The 24,733-nt window shown below is 38.2% G+C and overlaps 1 long non-coding RNA gene and 1 pseudogene across 1 annotated transcript in view; one reads left to right on the top strand and one right to left on the bottom strand.

Annotated features, from left to right (window-relative positions):
- Positions 1 to 24,733, bottom strand: part of LOC128563700 (minichromosome maintenance domain-containing protein 2-like) — a 46,487-nt pseudogene that overhangs the window by 6,001 nt on the left and 15,753 nt on the right.
- The window catches only part of LOC128563718 (uncharacterized), a 47,833-nt gene that overhangs the window by 12,785 nt on the left and 10,315 nt on the right, over positions 1 to 24,733 (top strand). The window lies entirely within an intron of this gene.

Raw genomic sequence — 24,733 nt, 5'->3', positions numbered from 1 at the left:
GATAAAAAACTTCTGGAAATGGATAGTGGTGATAGTTGCACAACAACATGAATATACTTAACACCACTGAATCGTACACTTAAAAATGATTAATGAGGTTGATTTTATGTATATTTTACTACAATTTAAAAAACATTGACTTTTAGTATAGGAGTTCAGCTCTTATACTCCGTTTCATTCATTGATTCATTGAATAAGTACCTAAATGGGGCAGTACCAAGAGTACCAAGCCATGCCTCCCTTGCTACCTTACCCTATGCTGCTTCCAGACCATTCTTTCCCCTGCTTCCTCCTTTCTCTCCTTTGATGTTCAGTGCCACCTTGCTTTAACAACCTTTTCCCCCTTCCATAGTCAACGCCTTGCTCTCAGCACTTGGTGCACAATTTTCCTTTCTTCCCCAATATCCAACATTCCGTGTTTTCCATGTGAACTGCCCATTTAACTTCTGACCTCCCTGGGTCCTACCTTTCCCCCTCTACCTTAGCCACACATTCCCACAATCACAGGAAACTGGTATCACCAGAAACTTACTTCAAAACCAAAACTCACTCCCCTCAACTACCTCCTATGCTCCAGCTCAGTTGCTGTTCCAGGTCTTCCGCCTCAGAGATCTGTGATCTGCTTCCTCCCATTCATGCCCTTCCTCTGTCAGCTTAAGAGTCCTTCCCTTGCAAGCCCCACACTACCTTGCTCCTCTGCAACACTCTGCAGGAACCCAACCATTCATAATATGCTGGTACTGAGGCTGGTAGGCAAAATCACACAACTGGCATTTCTTCTTTTCATTTTAAATGAATCGATAGCTTCAAACAATCACTTCCACTGCCTGACAACCCTGCTGTGTTTCCCAAGGACACTTCCTACCCCCCACAATGACTATTCTATTCCATTCTTCTTTCCTCAGACCTTTCATTTTCAGCTGGTCATACAACTTGAATATACCTTCCTTGAGGTATATGACCAAACCTACAAACCTACCTGGTTCTGTATCCACTTTCTTCTCTCCTATAAAATGAGGAAGTAACTAGTTTATGAGAGGCCAGTACTTTCACATGTGCCGGAAAACCATCCCTGCTCACCTTTTTAGGACTTTACTCCTGTATCTTCCCCTCTTCTACAGCATCATCAATTTACTCTCTACTGCACATAATAGGATTTAATGCTGTCTATCCTCATATAAAAATAAAATCCCTTCTGGACCACTCATTCTTCTCTTCCTTTTTTTTTTTTTTTTTTTTTTTTTGTAGAGACAGAGTCTCACTGTACCGCCCTCAGGTAGAGTGCCATGGCGTCACACGGCTCACAGCAAGGTCTAACTCTTGGTCTTACGCGATTCTCTTGCCTCAGCCTCCCGAGCAGCTGGGACTACAGGCGCCCGCCACAACACCCGGCTTTCATCCTTCTCTTCCTAATGCACCATTTATTTCCTCATCTCAAAATTGTCTATGTGTGCTGTCTCCATAACTTCACCTCCATTTCTGCAATAGCTCTAATCATGGTTACCTAAAACCTGTAGGTTACCAGATCAAATCTTATCCATCTCCCAGTAGCATAGGAAACCCTCAACCATTTTGCTCCCTTCTGGAAGCACTCTCCTTCTTGGTTATGTAATACCACACTTCCTATATTCTAGTTGATGCTTCTCAGTCTTATTAGTTCTCCTCATTCCCATTTCTAAATACTGAAATCTTCAAGGGCAGTCCTGGAGTTGTGGAGTCCAAGGGAGACCAACCTTTTGACTTCTCTGGGCCACACTGGAAGAAGAAGAGCCGTCGTGGGCCACACACTAAATACACAAACACTAACAAAAGCTGATGAGCAAAAGAAAGTCCATGCATAATTTTGTGATGTTCACCATCACATATAAGCAAAAAAGTCCTCACATAATAATTCTAATTATGCACTCTCTTATTCGGACATTTGTAAAAATCATAGAGTAGGTCCCAAATTTGCAATCACTAGTATAGAAAATGTACATATCTAAGTAATAAAGTGTATTTGGCTGTGCTACGGGCACTGAGCCCTTCTTTTACTTTTATATTTAAAAATATTTTAAAACCCAAATACACTTTATTATTTAGCTATTATCATTATCAATTGCCTGGTCTACAATAACCGTTTTCTAACTAGTCTCCCTCTTTCTGCTCTTAACCCTCCAACTCCAAATGTGTTATTCTAAAAATACAATTTTAAACACTAGTGTTCTACTTAAAATCTTTTGATGACTTCTCATTATACTTAGAATAAAATCTCCATTTTCTATCATGCTCTGTAAGGACTTGCAGGATCTGGCCCTACTTTCCTCTCCAGCTGGTTTTTATGCTGGTTTTTTGTTTTTGTTTTTTGACACCCTGGCTTTTAGTTTCTTGGAAGCATCTACATATGGAATTTCCCTCTACCCTGACTTATCATCTTTTAGGTGTCTGCTTAAATAAATATCACCTCCTTAGGAGGGCTCCCAAAACCCACTTGAAAGGAAGACCTTTCTATTCTTTGTCATAACATCCTATTGATGTTCTTCACAGCATCTGTCTTGATTTGCCTTAGATATGTATATGTATTAGTATATTTACCGTTGTCTGTCCTCTCACTAGGCTGTAAGCTCCACCGGGTTAGAGACTGATTGTGTTTTTTACCATTGTATATCTAATGCTCTCAGCACCTAGTTATCATTCAATAAATATTTGTTGACTGAAAAAATTATGGATATTTAATTCAAATAGTGATAATTAGGACATACAATATGACAGAACCTCAGAGATATTGCACTTTTGGTTCTAGATCACTGCAATAAAGCAAAAATTGCAATAAAGTGAGTCACATAATTTTTTGTTTTCTCAGTGCACATAAAAGTTATATTTACACTATACTGTCATCTATTAAGAATGCTAAAATAAAGTTAACAGTCACCTGAGAATTCAGTAAGTCTTAATCTTTTGCTGGTGGAGGGTTTTGCCTCAATGTTGATGGCTGAGGACTGATCAAAGCAGGGGTCCCCAAACTTTTTGGCACCAGGGACTAGTTTCACAGAAAACAATTTTTCTATATACTGGGTGGAGGAATGGTTTTGGGTTGATTCAAGTGCATTCTATTTATTGTGCACTTTATTTCTATTATTATTACATTGTAATGTATAATGAAAGAATTCCATAAGGCAAAATCCCAAAAATGGGAGCCCTGAGCTTGTTTTCCTGCAACTAGAAGGTCAGGTTCTGACTTAAATCCTGCCACTAGATACAGCTGTATAATTGAAGTACATCAACTCACTTGCCACTATAAAGCCTGCCACCAGATGCAGCTTAATTGTCACTGCCATTCACGGATAAGGTTTTGATATGAGTCTGCAAGCACTTGGGTTTATGTGCAGTCAAACCCTCTGCTAATGATAATCTGTATTTGCAGCCACTCCTCAGCACTTGCATCACTACGTCAGCTCTACCCCAGATCATCAGGCATTAGAGTCTCACAAGGAGAATCCAGCTTAGATCACTTGAACATGCAGTTTATAGTAGGGTTCATGCTCCTACAAGAATCTAATGACACTGCTGATCTGACATGAGGCTGAGCTCAGGATGAGGAGCAGATATAAATACAGATGAAGCTTCACTCACCCACTGCTCACCTCCTGTGTGAGGCCTGATTCCTAACAGGCCATGAATGGGTAGCAGCCTGGAGGTTGAGGACTCCAAGATCAGAGTAATGGCTGCTGAAGGTTGGGGTGGCTGTGGCAATTTCTTAAAATGAAACAATGAAGTTTGCCACATTGATTGACCCTTCCTTTCATAAAAGATTTCTCTGTAGCATGTGAGGCTGTTTGATAGCATTTTACCCACAGTAGAACTTCTTTCAAAGTTGTAGTCAATTTTCTCAAACCCTACCACTGCTTTATCTACCAAGTTTATATAATATTCCAAATCCTTTTGTTGTCATTTCCCCAAAGTCCACAGCATCTTCACCAGGAGTAGATTGCAAAGCAAACCACTTTCTTTGCTCATCCATAGGAGACAAGGCCTCAATTTGTTCAAGTTGTATCATGAGCTTGCTGCAATTCTGACCAATCTTCAGAATCCACTTTTAATTCTAGTTCTCTTGCTATTTCCACAAAATGTGTAGTTCCTTCATCCACTGAAGTCTTGAAGCCTACAAAGTCATGGATAATGATTCCTTTGATGGATCCCAGCAAAGTAAATTGAAAACCTAGAAAGAATTCACCATTCTAGATGCCATTAAGAATATTCATGATTCGGCTTGGCATCTGTGGCTCAAACGCACCAGCCACCTACACCTGAGCTGGTGGGTTCGAATCCAGCCTGGGCCCGCCAAACAACAATGACGGCTGCAACCAAAAAATAGCTGGGCGTTGTTGTGGGAGCCTGTAGTCCCAGCTACTTGGGAGGCAGAGGCAGGAGAATTGCTTCAGCCCAGGGGTTGGAGGTTGCTATGAGCTGTGATGCCACGGCACTCTACTCAGGGTGACAGCTTGAGGCTCTGTCTCAAAAAAAAAAAAGAATATTCATGATTCATTTTCAGAGGTCAAAATATCCACATCAGGAGAATTTGAAAGAAGTTTATTTCAACCCTCATGGATGACTTACAAAATATTTTTCTTAAATAATAAGGCTTTTAAAAAATTATTATCATTATTATTATTACTTGAGACAAAGTCTTACTCTGTCACCCTGGGTAGAGTGCCATGATATCATAGCTCACAGCAACTTCAAACTTCTGGGGTTAAGCAATCCTCTTGCCTCAGTCTCCTGAGTAGCTGGGATGATAGGCATGTGCCACCACATTTAGCTAATTTTTCTATTTTTAGTAGAGACAAGGTCTTGCTCATGCTCAGGCTGGTCTCAATCTCCTGAGCTCAAGTGATCCACATGTGTTGGCCTCCCAGAGTGCTAGGATTACAGGCATGAGCCACCACACCTGGTCAAATAATAAGACTTGAAAGTCAAAGTTACTCTTCAATCCAAGGGCTACAGAGTGGATCTTGTGTTAGAAGGTGTAAAAATAATATTTGTTTCTTTGTACAACTCCACCAGAGCTCTTGGGTAGGGGCATTGTCAATGAGCAGTAATCTTTTGAAAGGAATCTTTTTTTTTTCTGAGCAGTAGGTCTCAACGATGGGCTTCAAATATTCAATAAACTGTGCTGTAAACAGATCAGTTGTCATCCAAACTTTGGTCTTCCATTCATACAGAATGGGCAGAGTAGATCTAGCATGATTCTTAAGGGACCTAGAATTTTTGAAATTAAAAATTAGCCTTGGCTTCAACTGAAAGTCACCAGACGCATTAAGTAGGCCCTAAGAAGAGAGTCAACCTGTCCTTTGAAACTTTGATCCTGGTATTGACTTCTCCGTTCTACCTATGAAAGTCTTAGATGGCATCATCTTCCAATAAAAGGCTGTTTGTTTCATCTGCATGGAAAAGTCTTTAGTTTGTGTACCCACTTTCATCAATGTTCTTAGCTAGATCTTCTGGATAACTTGCTGCAGCATCTCCATCAGCACCCGATGCTTCACCTTGCATTTTCATGGTGAAACTTCATTTTTCCGCCTCATAAACCAACCAAACATTCCTTTTGCAGCTTTCTTACTTTCTCAGCCTTCATAGACTTGAAGAGAGTTAAGGTCTGGCTTGCTCTGCATTCAATTTTGGCTTAAGGGAATATTGTGGCTAGTTTGATATTCTATCCACACCATAAAGCTTTCTCCATATCAGCAATAAGGTTGCTTTGCTTTGTATTGACAACTCAGCTAATTATTTAAGGCAAAAAGATAGCTTTTGACCTATGTCTGTATTGGGTATGACTTCCCCCTAAGCTTAACGATCTCTAGTTTTTGATTTAAAGTGAGAAACATACCAGCACATTGTACCCCATGATTGCATTAATGTACACAGCTATGATTTAATTAAAAAAAGTGAGAAATACTTAATTCTTCCTTTCACTTGAACATTTATAGGCCATTGTAGGGTTATTAATTGGCCTAATTTCAGTATTGTTTTGTCTCAGGGAATATAGAGGCCTGAAGAGATGGAGAGAGGGAAGGGAATGACCACAACATTATTGATTCAGTGCTCTGTGTTAGGCTGGGCACAGTGGCCCATGCCTGTAATCCTAGCACTCTGGGAAACTAAGGCAGAAGGATCTGAGCTCAGGAGTTTGAGACCAACTGAGCAAGAGTGAGACCCTGTCTCTACTAAAAACAGAAAAATTAAGGGGTTCACTACTCAAGAAAAAATAAATAAACAATAAAAATAGAAAAATTAATACAACCTACTCAGGAGACTAAGGCAAGAGGATTGCTTGAACTCAGGAATTTGAGGTTGTTGTAAGCTAAACTGACACCACAGCATTCTAGCCTGGCAACAGAGTGAGACTCTTCCTCAAAATAACAATAATAATATTAATAATAGTAAGTTTGGTATGTTATATGAACACAGTTGGTCGTGTCCCAAAACAATGAAAATAGTAATATCAAAGATCACTAAACATAAACCATCATAACATATACAGTAATCATGAAAAAGTTTGAAGCTGGGCATAGTGGTTCATACCTGTAATCCTAGTACTCTGGAAGGCCAAGGTGGGTGGATTACCTGAGCTCAGAAGTTTAAGGCCAGCCCGAACCAGAGTGAAACCCCATCTCTAAAACCAGCTGGGCTTTGGGGCAGGCACCTGTAGTCCCAGCTACTCAGGAGGCTGAGGCAAGAGGATCACTTGTGCCCAAGAGTTTGAGGTTGCTGTGAGCCATGACACCATGACACTCTACCCAGGGTGACAGAATGAGACACTGTCTCGAAAAAAAAATGAAAGAAAGAAAAAGTTTGAAATATTGTGAGAATTACTGAAGTGTGACACAGGACATGAAGTGAGCACATACTGTAGAAAAATGGCACCAATAGACTTGCTTGATTCAGGGTTGCCACAAACCTTCAATTTGTAAAAAACACAATATCTATAAAGTACAGTCAGGTGACGTGCAATAAAATGAAGTATGTCCGCATTTTAACATATTGTATGCAAATGTAAAAAGAAGGTAAATTAATTCTAATAGTCAAGGTACTATATAATCATTAGGAAACACAAGGATGACTTCATATAAAGGCTGCTGCTCCTTCACATATAAGTTTCATACCCACCCAAGAGAAATATCCATTGGTAGGGATCATTCTCCTAATAATGTTTCAAGTAGCAGTTAAGGTGCTCTTAACATTTCTTTGCTTAAGACTTAAAAATCAATGTATTTAGCTCAAATTCATTATGAAAACAGAAGTAACTAAAGGGAAAAAAAATCTTCACATAGTTTTTTTTCCCCTTCGATTAAATACTTTCTAAAATTCTTCAAGAAAGTCTTGACAAAACAGTCACCAAATATTCAGTCATATTCTACCACAGGAGCACTTAATATCATAATACCTGTTTTTCAATTCAGCAGAAGTACTTAATATTATAATACCTTGTTTTTCAATTCAAAGTCACAAATTTTTGTTTTATTAAAATCTAGTTGTGTCTTAACAATTGATAGCATGTCATAGTAAAATTGGCAGCAATTTTTCTTTATGATATGTAAAATAGTGTGTCTTAGATTTGATGAAATATGATCTGAAGTATAGAATAAGAGAAGAATGTAAAGATAAAGCAAATTAAAACTAAGAATATGTATATATCCTTCCTATTATTTCATATTAGATAAGAATCAGTGTTTTTCTCTTTTGGTAAATAAAACTAATTTAGGATGTTAATTACCCTCTTCTGGGGGTTATGAATCTCTATGACATATTTCATGAAACTTATGATCTATCTTCATAGGAAAAAGTGTCTAAGGAACACACATATGAGTATACAAATTTGTATATAAGTTAGGGATTCACAAGCCCCTAGGACACCAAACATCTATGTATCCTTAGTTAAGAAGGGTTAATTTAGACAATTATACAACAAGGTTCTAATGTATCTTTGTAAAGAGATAATAAAATATAAACATAATTTAAAGCAAGTTTAAGCTCTAAACACATACACACAGAAAGCTAGTACTTTTTTGTGTGTGTGTGTGTGTTTTGGCCGGGGCTGGGTTTGAACCTGCCACTTCCAGCATATGGGACCGGCGCCCCACTCCTTGAGCCACAGGTGCCGCCCCCAGAAAGCTACTATTAATGCATTAAGTTTCATGGTTGGTACCAAAGTTTGATTTGAAGAATGGTATCTCTAATCTTAATTAACATCTCATCTAATTCAACAAAGACCTTTGAGAGAATAATTCTCCTTACCTTTACCTTAAGAGGTCTTTTGTGTTTTTATTAGCAAAAGCATAATAGGTGCCATTCATTTGAAATAATTTAAATTCTATAGTCATAGCATTAAAACTGGCAATTCAGAGAATGTAGCACATGTTATTTTAAAAAGACGACCAATCAAAATTATTTAACATATTGTATTGCGTACTTCCCCCACCCCCCCAGAATTCTTTAAGCAACGGATAAGTTCAAATATGGAAACAATCATGCATAATATGGAGCTTAATATTAGATGATGATACTACCTATAAACAATTAGCAAGTGTTTAAATCCAAACATGCCTTCCTGAGATTTGCTATTCTTTAAAATAGTATTTTAAAAATATATGTAACACTTTAAGCGACTAAAATATTTAAGTTTAGGTAAAATTTTTTGTAGTGATCATTAACAATTTAATACTTTACCATATTTCAACGTAAGAGATGTTTCAAATAGTAAGGCTGCAATTAGTACATTTTCTTTAAGCACTTTGTTCCTTAAGTTCAGTCGTGCATGGGCTTCAGATAGAGAAACTCTTAAAAAAATTGATGTCAATTAAAATATGTTGATATTACAATAATAATATATATTTTGGCAGGAACAAAGCAAGATCTATGTGAACACTAGCTGCACCTAAATGATCAGCATATTCTTTCTTAAAAACAATTTTAGTTTCTTTTCAAAGCATTTTTTCCCTACAACCTTAAATAGACTGTTGCAGAACAAGCCTGTATTCTTCTTTTTTTTGCAGTTTTTGGCCGAGGCTGGGTTTGAACCCACCACCTCTGGTATATGGGGCAGGCGCCCTACTCCTTTGAGCCACAGGTGCCGCAATAGGTGGTTTAAAGATGCTTTTTCTTTTTTTAAACCAGTATTCTTGCTTATTAAGAAAGAGCTTGTTTCTGTCAAGGTTTCTATGTATCATTTCACACTCCTCTCCCAGGTTCTGTTCAGATAAAAAATTAATCTGTCGGAAAATTAATCTGTCTCTCATAGACAAATCTTAAACCTTTTCTTCTAATTCCTCATTTGTCTGAATCTCACAATTTCAGTGTGCGAAGGAATCTTGGAGTTCAAAGTTCAAACTCTCATCAGATAACTGAATTTCTTCTATAATATCCCACATACTTACTATGGAGTCTCTTTTGAACCTTTCCTAGCATTCACTGCTTCATAGGGCAATTTGTTCTTTACTATTATTTTTTATTTTTATTTTTTGTAGAGACAGAGTTTCACTTTTTGGCCCTCAGTAGAGTGCCGTGGCATCACACAGCTCACAGCAACCTCCAACTCCTGGGCTTAAGCGATTCTCTTCCCTCAGCCTCCCGAGTAGCTGGGACTACAGGCGCCCGCCACAACGCCTGGCTATTTTTTTGTTGCAGTTCAGCCGGGGCCGGGTTTGAACCCGCCACCCTCGGTATATGGGGCCAGCGCCCTACCGACTGAGCCACAGGCGCTGCCCTGTGCTTTATTTTTTAACCAGGTTTGATTACTCTTTAGTTCTCTCTGAAGATATCAATTAGGCAGGTGTAATACACTTGAACAACTGCTGGACTTGGCAATCAAAAAACCTAGAATGAGGGCGGCGCCTGTGGCTCAACGGGTAGGGCGTCGGTCCCATATGCCGGAGGTGGCGGGTTCAAGCCCAGCCCCGGCCAAAAAAACAAAAAAGAAAAAAAAAAAAAAACCTAGAATGAGTCTCTAGAATTTACTAGCTGTGTGATTTTGTATAAATCATTTATGAGAGTTTTTGAAATTCAGCTATAAAATGGGGATAAATAAAGGCATTTGAAAGTTCTGTAACTAACTATAAACAAGATTATATAAGTCTAAATTGAAATTAATTTCACAGCAATTTCCATTTGCTGGTATCTTGTTCTACCTTCTGAGACTTCTTAAATGTGACAGCTCTTCAAACATTCAAAGATAACTTTTATAATTGCCCTGTGTTTTCTTTCCATCAAGGTAAATGTTTGTAGTTCCTTTAGTATATTGAGTTCCTTTAGTATATTGTTTCTTTAGTATATTGAGTATATTTTTTATTTTTCATTTTTTTTTGTACTTTTTGGCCAGGGGCAGGTTTGAACCTGCCACCTCCGGTATATGGAGCCTGTGCCCTACTCCTTGAGCCATAGGCACCGCCCATGACTCATAATTTTTAACTTGTCATTATCTTGGTTTCTCTCTTTATGGCTAGAATTGGTAAATATTCCTTTTCAGTGTAGTAACACACGTGTGATTTAACCATCAGAGTAGAGATGAGGCAGAACTAGAATTTTGTTTCTATACATATATATATATTCTATATATTTATTCTACTAAGACAACCCTAAATTTCAGTGTTATTAACAGCCACATTACATCACTTACTCCTAAGAAACATGAAAAAATGAATTCTCAAGTCCTTTTAATAGCTTTTCATATTAAGCCACATCAGCCATTCCCATCAATTCACAGTTCTACATGTAGTAGGGAATTTGGGGATCTAATAGAGGACTTTACATTTATCCTATTAAGTTTCTTCTTTTTAGGTTAAGATTATAATTCAAGGCTGTGAAGTTCTCCTCAGTGTTGCTCATTTTCTAATACAAATTTGATTATCATCTCCCTGATATCTTCACCCAAGCTCCTTTTTTTTTTTTTCTTTTTGAGACAGAGTCTCACTTTGTCACCCTCGGTAGATTGCCATGGCATCATAGCTCACAGCAACCTGAAACTCTTGGGCTCAAGCAACCCTCTTGCCTCAGCTTTCTGAGTAACTGGGACTATAGGTGCCCACCACAATGCCCAGGTATTTTTTTAGAAATGGGTCTCAGTCTTGCTCAGGCTCGTCTTGAACTCCTGAAGTCAAGCAATCCACCGCCTTGGCCTCTCAGAGTGCTAGGATTATAGGCAGGAGCTACCATGCCCAGCCCAAATGCCTCCTAAAAATGTGGATCAGAACAGAACATACATCGAGACTTTCAGGAAAAGAGAATATTGTTTAGCTCTACTTCTCTAGAAAAGCAAAAATGGTATTATTTGATGCCTGTCTGTAGAAATGGGAGAAAAATTCAAAGTTTATGACTCTTAAAGGTAATGGTTCATTTATGCTGCCATTTCATAAATGACCCAAAGTATTTATTTCCACAATGTGAAAAACCAGTTAACATATTAAAATTAACTGTTTTTATTTATTTAATTTTATTTATTTATTTATTTTTTAGACAGGGTCTCTCACTATGTCACCCTTGGTAGAGTGACGTTGCATCACAGCTCACAGCAACCTCAAACTCTTGGGCCTAAGTAATTCTCTTGCCTCAGCCTCCCAAGTAGCTGGTACTACAGGTGCCCGCCACAATGCCCGGCTATTTTTTGGTTGCAGTTGTCATTGTTGTTTAGCAGGCCTGGGCTGGGCTCGAACCTGCCAGCCTCAGTGTATGTGGCCAGTGCCCTACTCACTGAGCTACCGGCACTGAGCCTATTTAATTTTTTTAGAGACAGAGTCTCTCTCTGTCATCTAGACTGGGTGCAATGATGTAATTATAGCTCACAGCATCCTCAAACTCCTGTGCTCAAGCAATTCTCCTGAGTACCTGGACTATATTTGTGTGCATAGCTAATTTTTCTTAGTTTTTTAGAGACAGGGTCTTGCTATGTGCCCAAGCTGGTGTTGAACCCCTGGCTTCAAGCAATCCTTCTCCCTTAGCCCCCTGAGTCACTAGGATTATAATGTGAGCTACTATGGCTGTAAACTTTGTTTTATTCTTGAATAAATATAATCATGTAGAAACTGAGTCTATGAGAGATTAAAATTTTTTTTACTGTAGAGAAAAATCATTATGAGAAAATAGGACCTTCAAAGCTTTTATTTATTTATTTATTTATTTTTCAGACAGAGTCTTAGTCTGTGCACTGGGTAGACTGCCATGACCTCCTGGCTCACATCAACCTCAAACTCTTGAGCTCAAGCAATCCTCTTGTTTCAGCCTCTCAAGTACCTGGGACTACAGGTACCTGTCATAACACTTGGCTAGTTTTTCTATTTTTAGTAGAGATGCAGTCTCATTCTTTTTTTTTTTTTTTTTTTTGGAGAGACAGAGTTTCACTTTATCGCCCTCGGTAGAGTGCCATGGCATCACACAGCTCACAGCAACCTCCAACTCCTGGGCTTAAGCGATTCTCTTGCCTCAGCCTCCCAAGTAGCTGGGACTACAGGTGCCCGCCACAGCACCCGGCTATGCAGTCTCATTCTTACACAGGGTGGTCTCTAACTCCTGAACTCAAGTGGTCTAACTGCCTTGGACTCCCAGATTGCTAGGATTACAGGCATGAGCCACTATGCCTGCACCTTTCAAAGCTTTTAAGCAGTACAATTTCATCTGAGTATTTTAAATATTACTTCAGAAAATAGAAAGAATTATATAATTCTGTTTACCATTTTTAAATTTAAAAAATTATTTTTGAGACAAATTCTTGGTCTGTTCCCCAGGCTAGAGTGCAATGGCATAATTATAGCTCACTGCAACCTCAAACTCCTGTGCTCAAGTGATCCTTCTGCCTCAGTCTCTTAAGCAGCTGGGATTACAGGTGCAGAGCCACTATGCCTAGCTTTGGTGGGGTGTTTTTTGTTTGTTTTTTGGGGGTTTCTTGTATTTTTTTGTAGAGATAGTGCCTCCCTCTGTTGCTTAGGCTGGTCGAACTCCTGGCCTCAAGAGATCCTCCTGCATCAGCCTCCCAAAGAGCTGGTGTGCACTTCTACACCCAGCCCCATTTTAAAACATTTATCAAAGAAGCCGGGCGTTGTGGCGGGCGCCTGTAGTCCCAGCTACTCGGGAGGCTGAGGCAAGAGAATCGCTTAAGCCCAGGAGCTGGAGGTTGCTGTGAGCTGTGTGAGGCCACGGCACTCTACCGAGGGCCATAGAGTGAGACTCTGTCTCTACAAAAAAAAAAAAAAAAAAACATTTATCAAAGAGTTGATTTCTACCTTGGTTTCTCTTTAGCATTTTTCTGCTCTACCAAGATAGATGCATAGTTGGACAAATCAACTAAATGTGTCTATCTCTTATAGGCCTATACTGGCATTTCCTGCCAGTGCTTCATCTGTCTTATTTTATATTGCAGTTCTAACAAGATATAGTATATATTTATTTAATGGATTATTTTACTCCTGGTCCTACTTCATAATTTGTTTGAGAATATACTTTAATACTATATCATATGAAGTAATAACCTATCAATAGAGAACTGTTTAACTTATGCTACAGAGACATCATAACAACAGTGAAGCTGTGATGCAGCTATTAAAACAGAATAAGATAATTCTTTACAGGCATGCATGATTCCATCTGGGCAGAAAGGGTATATCTATTCATATGAAAAAATATATGGCAGGCATGGTGGCTCATGCCTGTAATTTTAGCACTCTGGGAGGCTAAGGCGGGCAGTCCTTGTTGAGCTGAAGAGTTCGAGACCAGCCTTAGCAAGAGTGAGACCCCATCTCTACTAAAAATTTTAAAAAAAGAAAAACCAGCCAGTATTTTGGTGGGCACCTGTAGTCCCAGGTTTGCAGGAGGTTGAGACAAGAAGATTGCTTGAGCCCAAGAGTTTGGAGATTGCTGTGAGCTATACGATTCCATGGCACTCTACCAAGGGCAACAAACTGAGACTCTATCTCAAACACAACAACAACAACAACTGTATATTTATATATCTACACACTTACATGCTTATATACGTTTAGATCTTTTGGCACTTTTTTTCTGAAATGGCTATCAGAACTGTTGTCATAGGTCATCTGACAATTAAATTCAAGAACTCATCCTAAGTGCTTAGAAGGGTAGACTAGGCACGAGTGTCGGTGTGTAGCTTTCCAAGGGGAGTACTTCAAAGGTGACCATGATAACACAGTAATGAAGTATGTAGCACTTTTTCTAGCGTAAGTTAGCAGACTTAATTGTCTGACTTTGTAGACTTTTACATTGTTCACTTTCTTTTATAATAATTAGTTTAAAAAAACTGTCTTTTTTGGAGACAGAGTCTTACTACATCGCCCTTGGTAGAGTGTCATGGTGTAACAGTTCACAGCCACCTCAAATTCTTGGGCGTAAGCGACTCTTTTGCTTCAGCCTCCCAAGGATCTGGGACGACAGGTACCCGCCACAACACCCGACTATTTTTTTGTTGTAGTTGTCATTGTTGTTTAGCTGGTCTGGGCCGGGTTTGAACCCATCAGCCTCAGTGTATGTGGCTGGTGCCGTAACCACTGTGCTACGAGCGCCGAGCCAAATTTTTATGTTTTTAATTTACTTTTATTTTTATTTATTTTTTTGAGACAGAGTCTCGCTTTCTTGCCCCTGGTAGAGAACTGTGGCATCATAGCTCAAAGCAATCTCAAACTCTTGGGCACAAGCAATTCTCTTGCCTTAGCCTCCCAACTAGCTGGGACTATAGGTGTCTGCCACAATGCCCAGCTATTTTTTTACTTTTGTTTAGACAAGGGTCTCCTTCTTGGTCACCCTGGTCTTGAACTCCGTGAGCTCAAGCAATCCACCTGCTTTGGCCTCCCCGAGTTCTGAGATTACAGGCGTGAGCCACGGTGCCCAGCCTTTAAAACATTTTAAAGGAACAAAAATAGATGAGTCTATTAATGTTTTTAGAAGTACACAGAATAATAAATTTAAGATTTTTTTTCTAGGCTCAAAAACAAAATACCTGGGATACAGGGCAGTGCCTATGGCTCAAAAGAGCAGGGCGCTGGCCCCATATGCTGGAGGTGGCGGGTTCAAAACCAGCCCGGGCCAAAAACTGCAAAAAAAAAAAAGAAACCTGGAATATAAACAGTCACGTTTATTTAGAAAACCCAGTCATTTGAATTTGAAATCAGTGCAATTTTTTCAGACACATTTCATACAGAGGATCCAATAAAAATCTATTTAGTGAGAAAAATTATTGGAAGTTAAAATGATACAACCATATATGTGTAATGACAAAAGGAATTATTAAGTCACCTTAGGTTCTTTGGAACAAGGTAAATTATAAACCAGCAAACCAGCAATCAAGCAAACAGAAACAAGTGAAATAGATAAATAAATGCAATGCATTGATTAAAAGTCAATATTGGCTTTAAAAATCTTGAATACTTACAAATATTTTAATGCAGATGCTGACAGTTTTGATCCATATACAGAATCTGTTCTAATTCTTCGACTTGCTAGATAATAGCCATCAATCATTCTTTCTGCTTCTGAGCTGAATTCCACATTCAAATTCTTTGCAAAATCCAGTCGCTAAATTAAAATGTAAAACATCCAAGAGACTAAGGATTTATTATAGAATCAATATGACAAAAATCAAAAGTATACTGGCATTTTATTTTTGAAAGTTTTCAGATTTTATTTACATTCAATTGAGTAAATACCTGGGGCCATCCCAAAGTCACCAAGTATTTTAAATCATAGTCTCATACTTGTAAAGAATATTAAAGTTTACCCAGAATAACCTCTTCCTCCTCAGTGCAGAAATGTTCTTTGCCATGTATTTGAATGACTTAGCAATGTCTTTGCTTCCAGTGGGAGAAAGACTCACCTCTCTCAGAAGCTTTCCCTTTCGAAGAGCTTTAATTCTTGAAAGGTTTATTTCCTTATAACTTTCTCTCATTGGCCCTGGAGCTACTTGCCCTCCTTACTTCCTTTCCTTCCTTTTACAGAACACGTACCTGAATATTTGGAAAGATGGCAGGCATTGTGTTCAGTGCTATGAAGGTGGGCCTTGGAGATTTAGTAAGATTTGAGTAGAAAATAATTGTCTTTTTTTTTTTTTTGTAGAGACAGAGTCTCACTTTATGGCCCTCAGTAGAGTGCCATGGCATCACACAGCTCACAGCAACCTCCAACTCCTGGGCTAAAGCGATTCTCTTGCCTCAGCCTCCCGAGTAGCTGGGACTACAGGCGCCTGCCACAACGCCCGGCTATTTTTTTTTTTTTATTGGTTGCAATTCAGCCGGGGCCGGGTTTGAACCCACTGCCCTCGGTATATGGGGCCGGCGCCTTACGGACTGAACCACAGGCGCCGCCCTAGAAAATAATTTTCTAACACAATAATTATTGCTGTTTTCTCTGAGTTTTATATATATTTTTTTTCTGAGTTAGTGATTCCCAGTTCCTTAAATCCTTACTCTGTGACATATTTTCTGGACATTTTTTTAACTATCCTAGTTATTTTCTACTTTTTAAACTAATAGAACCAAGGAAAATATAAACTATAATAATAATGACTTTTAAAAAAAGTGTATAGAGGGCGGCGCCTGTGGCTCAGTGAGCAGGGTGCTGGCCTCATATACCAAGGGTGGTGGTTTCAAACTCGGCCCTGGTCAAACTGCAACAAAAAAATAGCCAGGCGTTGTGGTGGGCGCCTGTAGTCCCAGCTACTCGGGAGGCTGAGGCAGGAGAATTGCCTAAGCCCAGGAGTTGGAGGTTGCTGTGAGCTGTGTGAGGCCATGGCACTCTACCCAGCGCGATAAAGTGAGACTCTGTCTCTACAAAAAAAAAAAGTGTATAGATATGTGCCAGATTGGATATGTCCTGGATCGAATATGTCCTGGCTTTTTTTGTTCTCTTTATATTCCACAGTTCTCTCCAGGCCATCAGAACTGGGTAATACTATTAATACTATCAGTAGCCCTCTCTAAGTTTTAACCTCTGGTAGCAAGATGATGGGAATGTTGTCAGGTTTCCAGCTGTCAGCCTCTCAGAACAGCCTACGTCATATGTCTGACTGAGGTGGAGTAAAGAAGGTATCCTCAAGCCCACAGGTATAGAAGGCTAATACACTTCACACTAAACTATCTCAGTCTGCCTTTTGGAGAGTCCAGACTGTAACAAATGCCATCCACTCTGATTTGTGTGATGCACAGATTTACCTTCCAGATAAACCATTTTCACTACTTGCCTAGTAAAGTCTGCAGCTGCTCTCTAGAGTATGACAAGTCAACTATAAATCATTTTGCTTCAAGGATTATCATAAATTTGCCAAAGTTGACTCTCTAATACAACTTTTGTTCCAGTTGAGCTGGTCTTCTCATAGTTTTCCATGTATACTAATTTCTACTTTTATGTCTTTGCTCTTACTGTTAATTCTGCTCAGAACACCCATCCTTCCTGCCATCAAAATTTTACCTTTTCTTAAAGCACAAAGTCCCACCTCTTCCATGAAGTCTTCCCAAAGTTTTACATTCTACCTTCATATCTTCCTTTCAGTACTACTCAGATTAACACTTTAATTGCTCCTTAATAGTTTCATGTATCTTTTTAAAATTTCAATAAAATGATCCTACATTTAAAGAAGAAAGTTTACATTTCTATAAGAAGAGAAGAGAACAGAAATAGGCTCATATATGTTAATTGTTCAGTAAATACCTGACTAGTTAATAAATCCATGGGTTTTTTGTTTCTTTGTTTTTTAGGAAAAAAAAGGCAAAAATTTCTCTGGGTAATTAGTTATTTACATAATAAATTATTTATTTATAATTAGTACCCTAATTTCTAGAGACTGCTTTTTTCTTACACACTAAAAAGCAAACACAAAACTAAAACCTTATTATACTGTATACTATTCTTTTTCTATTCTAACCTGTATGAATAAACAATGCTCATAGTTCATTTTTTAAGTTCACCCACCTTTCAACCTTTTTACTCAAACAATATGCTTATCAAGAAGGTGGGTATGAAAACAACTTTTTAATGATCCATGGACTTCCACTTTCCAATATCCTCTGGCTTTTATCTATCATACCCAGATAGTCTACTCTACTATGGACAGATTTCTCAATATTAAAGGGTTTCAGTTATAAATAATTGAGCACCTTTAATGGCCATCAGAATTATTATTAAATTTATTTTTATTTAATTATTTATTTTCTTGTTTATTTCAAAAAAAAAATTTTTAGTTAGAACTCTGAAGGTATTTATATAAGGGAAATTCTTTTGAACAGGCTAGAAAATGTAAATAACTATATACTTATAAAGTGTATCATATTTTTCCCTAGACATATTCTATTTTGTTTTTTTCATTGAGATTCTTTAAGCTATGGTGATTTGGACAGTGAATAAACTCAGCATTTTACCAGTCATTTATTTAATCATAACCATAAATAATTTCTAAGCAATGTCCTTAAAATGTTTAAAAGCTGAAACAAGTTGGAATAAAAGAATCCTAATAAAGAAAATCAAATGCTTAACGGGACTTTTATTTAAACTGAGAAATATTAGCATTGGCATTCTCAGTAACCTTTACCTTTTCAAAATCTTCACCTGTGAACTGTTTAGAAGCAACATAAAGCAGTCTTTCAGGATCAATGGCTTTCTTGAAAGTATGTCGCACAATAGGAAGAAGTGGGTGGCAAGGAGATGATTCATTGCAGTTCATCAATAATCGAAATGCCTCCACAAGGTTAGCTGGAATCAAACTGCAATACTACATCAAACAAAAAGATAAGAAGAAAACATTCAACTTTGGCACTTTCACAACTTGGAAATAATTAGAAATTAATCATCATATATAACTTAAAATAATAATAATTATTATTAATTATTGTGTTTAATTAATGATAATTTAAAGCAATTTACCTATAGTCTGGGAACTTTGTGGTGACTGACTTTTTAAAAACCTTCATTGAGTATTTTCTTACACATCATTCATTAAAGACTCTCTATTTATTCAAGTAGTAATTTCTGTTGAGCAGATACCTGATCTAAATAACTAAAAAACATTATAATTTTTATACAATTGAGTCACCATTTAGTTATTTGCCCAATAAAGTATAGAAATGGGTTAATAACAAAAACACTAAGAAGACATATTAAAATGTGTGACAAAATACCCTGGAAAACATTCTAATAATAAAACATACATATACCCTACCATCTGACCAATTAGAGTGTTGGTTTTCTGTGCATTTCTCCTTGAAGATGAATCCATATGAACAAAAGACCAAAAACTGCACTGAACTGGAAAAGTCACTTGTTGATCAGTATCACCCCCAAACTTCTTTCCTGGGATGTAAACCGTAATGCTTCTGCTTTCCAGAACTAAGTCAGAAGACATCATCCATTTGTTATTTAAGTTTTTGGTCTATATGTCTACAAATTAATAACAGACATTATTATGCAGAATAATACTGTACAAACTTTCGATAGTAAAGACACAAGTGAATTTGATTGTTTTGCAAGATCCTGCTAAGTTAGAGCATCTGTCATAAAGAAGAACAAAACAAGAAAAATATTTGAATGTTTACATGTCCCATGACTTGATGTGAACCAGCAGTCCAAAGCCTGTCGTTGGAATTGTAGTCAGGCGTCTGGGTGGAACAGGCAGAGGGCTAGGCAGACAGAGGTCTGTGAGATTGGTCATATAGTGCAGGCATGCAATAGAGGCTACACTTAAATAATGTTCTTGTATGTGGAAAATAAATGATAAAAGTAAGCCATCCACGTGGGAGTGAAAGAGGAAGATAGCCAGAATATGAACTACAATTACTAGAGGGAAATAGATCTCCAATTCAAAATGTTCAAAACCAAATTCCTTGTCCCCACCTTTCTAATGGCTCTGTGTTCACTATTCACAATGGTGGTGTCCTCATCCATCTGCTCAAAACCCAAACAAAAAATATGGAACCATCCTATCTTCACCCTTTCATCTTTCTTTCACCCCTTATTCACCCCTTAATGGATTTAGCACCATTCCTAGGATTCTCCCTCTCAAATAGTTTTCAAATTAATTTTTTCTTCATTCATGATAACAGAGTCTTTCCCTTGGGTCATAGGGCAAATGTATATTTAACTTTTATTGGAAATGCCAGAGCAATTTGCAAATGGTTGTAGCATTTTTTTCTCCCACCAACTACACATGTATGAAAATTCCAGAGACTCCACATCTTGACAACATTTTCTGTTGTAAATGTTTTTAATTTTTGCCATTCTAATAGAAAAGGCCAGTTACATAATTTGTGGAGTCCCATGTAAAAGAAAAATTTGTCCTCTTATTCAAAAGGTGGGAAAAATACTGCTCTTACAAGTACTACCACAAAAAGACTTTTCCTTTAAAAATACTTTATTACTGGGAGGCGCCTGTAGCTCAGTCGGTAAGGCGCCGGCCCCATATACCGAGGGTGGCGGGTTCATGCCCGGCCCGGCTGAACTGCAACCAAAAAATAGCCAGGCGTTGCTGCGGGCGCCTGTAGTCCCAGCTGCTCGGGAGGCTGAGGCAGGAGAATTGCTTAAGCCCAGGAGTTGGAGGTTGCTGTGAGCTGTGTGATGCCACGACACTCTACCGAGGGCCATAAAGTGAGACTCTGTCTCTAGAAAAAAATATATATGTATATAAATTTTATTACCTATAAAATGTAATATAGGTGATGTGCACAAACTGGACTCCTCATGCATTACTGATGGGAATATGAAATGGTGCAGCCACTGGGGAAAACAATATGGGGATTTCTCAGAAACCTAAACACAGAATTACCACATGATGTAGTAATTCTACTTATAGGGATATACCCAAAAAAGTTGAATGCAGTGACTCAAGAAGATTCTTATGGGCGGTGCCTGTGGCTCCGAGTAGGGCACCAGCCCCATAAAAAAAAGATTTTTTTTTTTTGTAGAGGCAGAGTCTCACTTTACTGCCCTCGGTAGAGTGCCGTGGCGTCACACGGCTCACAGCAACCTCCAGCTCTTGGGCTTACGTGATTCTCTTGCCTCAGCCTCCGGAGCAGCTGGGACTGCAGGCGCCCGCCACAACGCCCGGCTATTTTTTGGTTGCAGTTTGGCCAGGGCTGGGTTTGAACCCACCACTCTCGGTATATGGGGCCAGCACCCTACTCGCTGAGCCACAGGCGCCGCCCAAAAAAAGAAGATTCTTATATACCAGTGTTCATGACAGCATTATTCACGTTAACCGAAAGGTGGATAAAACCCAAGTGCCCATCAACAGATGAGTAGATTTTCAAACTAGTGCATATACAGTAGAATGTTGTTCAACTATAAAAACAAATGAAATTCTATTAATAGGCAAATTCAGAGACAGAAAATAGAAGAGGTTATCAGAAACTACGGGGAGGAATGAATAGGAAGTTATTATTTAAAGGGTACAGAGTTTCTGTTTGGGGATGATGAAACAATTCTAGAAATGGACAATAGTGATGGTTACACAACATTATGAGTGTACTTAACCCCACTGGATTGTACACTTAAAAATGGTTAAAATGGTAAATTTTACCTTATGTGTATTTTATCAAAAGGGAAAAGGGATAAAGTACTGATACATGCTATAACATGGATGAAACCTGAAAAGATTACACTAAGTGAAAGAAGCCAATGACAGACCACATATTCTTTGATACCATTTATAGTCACCCCTCTGTATTTAAGGATTCTGCATCTGAGGATTTACCCAACTGAGGATGAAAAATATTTCAATAGACCAGAATCAGTGGGTGTAATTAAAAAGAGAGAGAGAAAGAAAAAGAAAACTATTCAAAAAAATAACAATAAAAATAATAAATAGAATGATCGAAAGTATACAGGAGGATGTATGTAGGTTATATGAAAATACTATGCCATTTTATAGAAGCGACTTGAGCATTTTCAGATTTTTGGTATCCACAGGGGCCTTGGAAACACATGACAAATAAAAATCAGAGTTGTTGTGTCCTACACGCAGGGAGTGTGCCATTCATCTATGCATTGTACCCATTGGGTGGGAAGCTAGTGAATCCCCTCCCCTTCTCTCCTTTCTTGGGTTTGAGATTTTCACTCGTGTGTCTGTGAGAGTCCAGCAAAAATCAAAGCAAGTACACAAGTGTACTTGTGTGTATGTGTAACATATGTGTAACCCAACAGTGTGTAAAGGTTCCCCTTTCTCCACATCCTCACCATCATTCATTATTGCCTATCTCTTTGCAAAAAGCCATTTTAACTGGGGTGAGATGATATCTCACTTTAGTTTTGATTTGCATTTCTCTGATTACTAATGATATTGAGCATTTTTCACTGGTTATTTGTATGTCTTCTTCTGAGAAACATCAATTCAGATCCTTTGTTCATTTTCAAATTGGATTATTTGATTTTTCCCAATTGAATTATTGGCATTCTTTATATATTTTAGCTATTAATCCCTTGTCAGATGTGTAGTTTGCAAAATATTTTCTCCCATTCTGTGGTTGTCACTGTGTGGAAGCTTTTTTTTTTTTTAATTATTTGGGATTCATTGAGGGTACAAAGAGTTAGGTTACACTGATTGCATTTGTTAGATAGAGTCCCTCTTATAAATGTGTCCCACCCCCAAAAGTGTGTGGAAGCTTATAAGCTTAATGTGATCCCATTTGTCCAATCTTGTTTTGGTTGCCTGTGTTTTAAGGGTATAACTCAAGAAGTCCTTGCCCAGACCAACTTCCTGAAACATTTCCCTAATGTTTTTATTTAGTAGTTTCATAGTTTCAGGTCCTTGCTTTAGGTCTTTAATACATTTTGATCTGATTTTTGTATATAAGACATAAGGATGTAAATTTCATTCTTCTGCATATGGATATCCCAGTTTTCCCAGCAACATTCACTAAGAGACTGTCTTGTCCCCAGTGCATGCTCCTGGCAACTTTGTTGAAGATAAGTTCATTACAGATGTGTGGCTTTATTTCTGAGTTCTCTATATGTCTATTTTTATGACAGTATCATGCAATTGGGGTTTAAATAGCTCTGTAGTATAATTTGAAGTCAGGTAATGTGCTTCTTCCAGTTTTTACTTCTTGATATGCACACATTTCACTAAAACTCTCTCCCTATAGCTTTCTGATGAGTAAGGAAAGACTGAAAAGAAAAAAGAAATATGGGGTTGTCCTATTTTCCCCTTCCCTCCTGTGTCATCATTTTCACTATAATTAATAGGCACAGAGAGGTAACCAAGTAAGAAAGACTACGATAGGATTTCTTGGTCATTTGTGTTTATTAAAAATGCCATAGCCTTCTTTCCTTTTTAGAAGTAAGTCTGGTTCAAACAGAAGGCTTGGGGTGCTTGGGGCTATTAGCACTCCCTCATACTCAGCTGAAGAGGTGTTAATATGGAATATGAACACTGAATTGCAGTGTACTCATGACACATAAGAGTCCAGCAACAATCAAAGCAAGTATATAATAAGTGTGGTAGAGGCTGGGCGTGGTGGCTCACACCTGTAATCCTAGCATTCTGGGATGCCGAGGTGGGTAAATTGCTTCGGCTCACAAGTTTAAGGCCAGCCTGAGGAAGAACAAGACCCATCTTTAAAGATAGCTGGTTGTTGTGGTGGGCACTATAGTCCCACCTACTTGGGAAGCTGAGGCAAGAGAATTGTTTAAGTCCAAGAGTTTGAAGTTGCTGTGAGTTATGACACCATAGCACTCTATTGAGAGCGATAAAGTGAGACTCTGTCTCAAAGAAAAAAAAAGTGTATATATCTCAAAAAAAAAAAAACCAAAGTATGTTAGAGATGCAGCATAGTGATTACAAATGGTGTATGAGAAAGGGCAACAACGAAGAGCAGATACACACATGTATGTGTCTCCTCTACTCCATGGTCTCACTGGATTTCCTTATAAAACACAAGTTAAAAGATAAAATTATTAAAAATTTGAGTTAAACAAGACTGATACAAATATGTTTTAAAAAAAAATATTGCCCTTTACACCACTTTATGACCACGTGTACCCATTGTTTAGCTCCCACTTATGGATTAGAATCTGTGTGGATGTGGAAAGAAACGGAGTGTAGGAGGCTACAGCTGGAGTACAGAAGAAACAGTCATCGCTAAATGACTTGAGTGGAAAATCTGCACATATTGGAAAAACTGGAGCTTGCAGGAAAATCAAAATGTACTAATTTAAGATTTAGCTAGTTCTTAAAAAAAAAAAATTAGTTCTTCAGAGTGAAGCACCTGGAAGGATTTGTGAATACTGCCGTAAGAGTAAAGTGGAATTTGAATAAGGCTCCTCAAAACCCCTACATGTAACAAACCATTGCATTTGACCCGTGTGACTTTCCAAAAATAAGGACTTTTCTGCATTTCCCTTTGCCCTCAGTAAACACTATAGCTGGTAATGGTTCTGTGGCTGGCCCTGTAAAAATGTACTGTGGGTACATGACCACAGAGTGAGTTGTAGGACGTAGCAACCAGAGGACTGGTTATCTCAAGATAATTGCTATTGCCCACAACATTCCTCTGTCGCCATGCACACTGAAGAATGTTGGGAACCCAAACAATTCCTTTAAGTAGAAAGTAAAGAAAAAAGCAACCAAATGGCTTAAAATGCCATCAGTAGTTTTTTCCTTTATTTTCCCTTTCCCTTTTTTTTCCATGCATGGCATAAAAGCATTGTGAGCATGGAGATCTACCTTGTCTTGCCAGTACACAAGACTGCTTTGTATGTTAAGTTCCTCCTAAATAAATCT

The sequence above is a fragment of the Nycticebus coucang genome, chromosome 13, assembly GCF_027406575.1.
Source record: "Nycticebus coucang isolate mNycCou1 chromosome 13, mNycCou1.pri, whole genome shotgun sequence".
In the NCBI taxonomy this organism is placed as follows: Eukaryota; Metazoa; Chordata; class Mammalia; order Primates; family Lorisidae; genus Nycticebus; species Nycticebus coucang.
This window is presented reverse-complemented; position numbering and strand designations above follow the sequence as displayed.